The following is a 5,244-nucleotide window of genomic DNA, read 5'->3' as shown; positions in this document are numbered from 1 at the left end:
CCACCCCTGAAAATGCAACCCCATGTCATTGTAACAACTTCTCTACTCAGGACACACTACACTTTATTATGTTTTGCGAACACTACGCACAGATTAGGAAAAAATACCTGCTACCTATCTTAAAGGAGGCTGGTTTTTTACAAGTGCGGCCAGCGCTCCTATTCTTGCAACTTTTATCCAGCATTACTATCGCATTCCATGTAGCAAGCTTCCTAGTTGCGGCTGTTCGCATAAACAAGAAGCGTGTCAGCGCACGGTTAAGTTCCATTATGACTGACTTGGTGTGAAGGGCTGGTGGTCTCTCCTTCTGGAGTTAACTTTTATTTTTTTAGACTTCTTTAGACTTTTTATATCGAAATTATATTATTGTATCATATTTATTTTTTTAAACTTTGAATCGAACTTATGAAATATGTATATTTTAACACTTTAATCTTGACAACGTTATTTATAATTATCACTGTATTTGATTAACTTTTGTCCTGTATCATATGTGACTGTCTGTTTGTTATGTCTTTTTTTTATTTTTATTAATTGAATAAAAGTAATTGACTAACTGACTGACTACTAAAGGTAAACACATCCATGGGCAAGAGAATGCAAGCATCTAGTTGCGCTCGAAGAAGCAAACATTACAACGGGTTTCTTGCAATTATACTTTAAGTACTTTACGGAAAAGACAAGTAATTAAGCACACTCTTGGAGAAGATGTTGTAGTGAAGTATTTAAACATAATCAGGCATTTTTGTAAACAAAACCAATGCTTTAAATGAGCCAGTACTACCAGGTACTGAGTGCGGGCACTTTCTTAATATTATTGCTCTGAGTACTGGCACTTCTCTGCTGCCAAGGAGAGTACTAGCAGCCATGAAAGGCAGGCTAATTGCTGCTAGTGTTGTTGAGATCGAGGCTGTGAGAGTGGAGGATGTCTGTATAACACTCTGACAGCCAAAGTGACACGGTACCCTCTAAATGAGCCAGCGCTGGATTATTCACCAGAGGCTCATTTGCATAATGTCCCACTGTTCACCATCACGCTGTGCTGAACAGAGCCGGGTTCATTGGTGCCCTGCGCTGTCCATCACATTCTCAGTGTGTGTGCATTTGCGCACGCGCTGGAATCCAAGCAGCCCGCTGACAGCAGCTATTAAGAAAGCGAGGGGGGGGGGGGGGATACTAGGGGAAGTAAGGAAATTTAAAATGGATTTTAATCTTTAGTGTGTGTCTGCTTGTATGTGTGTGTTTGCCTATTTGTGTGTGAGATAAAGACGAGAGAATCAGGGAGAGAATCGGGACACTCAGGAGGCCTTGTATAGGTAGTTTGTGGGGTGCTGTGTGTGTGCAATGTCGGCTTATTTCTTTCCGTGTGTGCGCACTCAAGGATGTCTTAAGTACTTAAACAAATGCAAGCATTTAAGAGTATGGCTTTAAGAATCTGCAAATATTGCAAAACAAGGAAATGAACGTATTGTGTTTGGCCTTCATTTTGTACAACACGTTACTTATTTCTAAGCATCATGGCATCGTACTAGCTGGTGATTACTATGTACAGCTGGTGCCACATGTGCAGAGGAATCTGCACATGTGGGCAATTTAAAACTACTATCAATGTCAACGCAGGGACAAAATGAATACTCGATGGCAGTGTCTCGTGTATCTTCATGCATCGCTGTTAGCCCCGCCCCGGGCCCCGCTCACTAGTCACACCCATGGGTCATTTTAATGAGTGCCTGTTTTTATTTTACCCATTTTAAGCACTGAAGAAAACGAGTTCCAATCTACACAAAATGTCAGGCCCCCCCGCACAATGTGGCGAGGTCGCCCATGAGTCTCTTAACTCTCACAGATGCTTGTATGCCTTTGGCTAGATGAGGTGCCCTGTGAACGGGGGGCTGCAGATGCCTGCATTACTTTCTTGTAAGTGAAAGTTGTAACATTTCTGTACTCAATCTTTTGATTTTTATAATACACACAATATTCGTCATCGAGAATCAGTCATGTTACAGAGATGTGATGAGAATGTAAGGCTGCCCGGGGGGGGGGTTGCGCAGCGGCCCGCCCCTTTGAGGGCGGCCGCCTTAGTGCCACAGGAAGGCACAGGGGTGGGAGGTCGTGTCCCTGGGTTTGGCCAAGGGAGACCCCAGACAGGTAGCTGCTTCCGGCGGGGAGGAGCAAAGGGGGGTACATATGCTGTCCCCGCCTCCTCCTCGCCCTCTTGTCCGCTCGTTCGCCTTGAAGGGCTTGCGTCGTCTCGTCGCTGGTGTCTCCGGGCCTGGTCGTGACTCGCGCGCCTTGGCGGGGCTCGTCGTCCATCGTTTGCTGGCGAGGTGCCACGGGGTGGCCCGCTGGTCTGGCTGGTGCGCCTCTTCTGTGTGCGGTGAGTCGTGGAGTTTGTGGCTCGGAGGTTGGGTTGTTGGTGTGGTCGTCTCGCATGCACTGCCCCTGCAGGGGAATTTGGTGGCGGGGTGTAGCAGTTCAGCACGGGCTGCGTATCTTCCGCGACAATTGCCGGGCATCGCATTGACGTCAGATAGTTCGTGTGATTCTTTGTCCTTCTGGAGAGCGAGCGGGATGTTGTGTAGTTGAGGTTTTGACTTTCGTGAGGTTCGTGCAGAGGGTTGGTGTGCCTGCTGCAAGGAGCGTGTGCCAAGAGGATTGCGGAGTGGGTGGGGTGTAGGTGGGTCAGCTGGTGGCTAATTTCAAAAGAGGCATCCTTTTGTTAGTTGCAACTTGAAGCTGTACGGCCTACCAGTGGGGATGTCCTGGGATGTCCGCACTTATCTCCGGGGATGGGCGCCCCCCGTATGTTACGTTGTGCTGATGTCGGCTGAAATAGGCTTTCACTTGTCTCACCGGACTTTGTCGGTGCCGATCATGGAGGCCTCGCGGCCTCTACGCGCCATGCACAATTCAGGTTCTCGTCCCCAGCGTTGTTTGTCCAACCAACCGCGTGAATCTTGTGGGGCCCGCAGGGGCAGTGCTTTGGTGCAGGGCCCCTCCAAGGGCGCACCATTGCCCCTTTCATGGAAGGTAGTGGGGCCCCCTTCATTCTGGTTCCTGGTTTCTGTGGTCCGGGAGGCGGACTCCTTCTCGCCGAATATTCTAGGGAGTGATGCCATGGGATTACGGTATAACACCGGACCTGGCTCGCACAATTGCACAGGTGCTTGTACGCTGTGAGTTTGTTTGGTTACACAGGTGAAATACCCAGTGACGCTTCGATTGCGTGTGGGAGCAATATCCGGGGGTTTTCGAGCCTCGGGGACGCGTTCACATCCTGTGATTCTGGGCGAATCAGTTGGTCCTTTCCTCCCCTACGAGCTAGTGTGCGTCATTTATGACGGGGAAATGGGTGTTTTGGACGGTAATTTGGAGCGCGTGCATGCTGGGGGACTCACGCAGCCACGGAAGTTGCCGATTCTGGTGCAGGATACCGGGGGTTCGGGCCTCGGGGACGCGTTCCCATCCTGTGATTCTGGGCGATTCACTTGGTCTTTTCCTCCCCTAAGAGCTAATGTGCTTCATTTATGACCGGGGAAATGGGTGTTTTTAACGGTAATTTTGTGCTCGCGGGACCTGCTCTCACGGGACTTGCTGCATGCCGTGGGACGATGGAGCGGGCAACCCGTTTTAAAACTAGACCCGGGCTGTTTCCCGGGTTCGACAGAGACGATGGGCTGCATCGTCCTCCTTCTGTGTATGTGGAATTTTGCTTTGGAATGGTTGCGTGCGCCTTGATGCCCGAGATGTGGCGGGTGCGGGCCTCTGGCCCAGCCTGGGCGTGGTCCCAGGCCTGACGGCATTCCACCAGACTCGTTGGTTGGGTGTATTGTTTCTTTGTCGATGTGGGTGCGTTGGGGCCTGTCTGGCGCGAGTTGGCTGGCGCGTGGTCGCTTCGCCAGTTTGCGACATGTGGAATTTCACCCCCCCTCCTGACTTTCTTTGGCCGTCGCGTCCGGGGCGTTTTCACGCACGCGGGGGGTTTTGTTTGGGCGCGCGCGCCATCCCCGCTCGCCAGCGGGGACCCGGAGCTCCTGTCAGTTCGCATGGGTGTATTTATCTGAACGGGCTCGTCAACGGCCTCGAGCCAGTGCGTTGCTTTGGGAAGGGAATTTGCTCAAGTGGTGGAGCGCTCGCTTAGCATGCGAGAGGTGGCGGGATCGGTGCCCGCATTGTCCTACCTTCTTTGTTGCATCAGCGAGGGAGCGGATGTGGTCTGGGGAACCGGGGGACAAACTCGAGCTTGCTGATAATGCCGAACAGTCTATATTCTGCGCAATCCTTTAGCTCCATTTCCAAAAAAAAAAAACAAAAAAAAAAAAAAAATTGCCCGGCGGGGTTTCTCCCCTCCCCCAGTCTCGTGGTGTGATAGGCCTTGCGTCTTTAAGGCAGATTGCGTGAGGCGGCTTGTACTGCATGCATGGGACAGTGCTGCTCTTCAGGGATGGGGCGCTAGCTTCAAAGGTGTCTTCAACTGCCGCTTGTCTCGCCCTGGTTGTCTGGCGTCGGATTCATCGCTGTGCATCAGACATCGTCGCGTTGGTGGGTGCCGGCTTGGTTTTCTTGGTGAGTCCCCCCGCAATTTTTGCCACTCTGCCAGTTTGCGCAAGTTCAATTGACCCCCTTTCCGCCCCTTGGGGCACGCCATCCAGCAAGCTGAAGCCGCGTGTCGTTTTCATGGCGGTGGGGGCACAGTAGGCGTGAGGGTGTAGGTCGAAGACAGTGGGGGGAATCTTCCGGGAATGTCGGTGACTTCACCGATCATAGGTGCGGGGTGTCGCTTTCATTAGGAGTTCGGAGAGAAAGGGGACGCGTTGTGGGAGCATAGCGTGATGCCTATGGCGTTGTATGGGGTGTAGCACTGAAATCTATGGCGATTTTAGTGCAGACAAGAAGGGTGTCGAAACAAAACAGCTTTTGATGCTTGCATTTAGTGACCTTGATGTGTGGGTGCGATCGGCGCTTGTGTGCCGCAGGAGGTAGTGTACAGCAAAGCTTTTGTAATAGAGGCATTACGTAATTAGTTGCAACTGATTTCCCTTGCAACTTCGTTCATATAACGAATTACTCCAATGGTTTAGCGCACGGCACGGAAGTCTCGCCGCTGGGGTATGGTATTCAGTCCCCTATTGGGTCAGGCACGCTTAACGTCACGGGGTAGCACCAGCCCTGTAGGCGGGGGTAGCGGTATTGGCGGCACGGATTGCTGGCATGGTGCGATCAATGAGGTGTGTGTGTGTGCTA

The sequence above is a fragment of the Triturus cristatus genome, chromosome 8, assembly GCF_964204655.1.
Source record: "Triturus cristatus chromosome 8, aTriCri1.1, whole genome shotgun sequence".
Classification (NCBI taxonomy): Eukaryota; Metazoa; Chordata; class Amphibia; order Caudata; family Salamandridae; genus Triturus; species Triturus cristatus.
The sequence above is the reverse complement of the archived record's forward strand: the minus strand, read 5'-3'. Positions refer to the sequence as shown.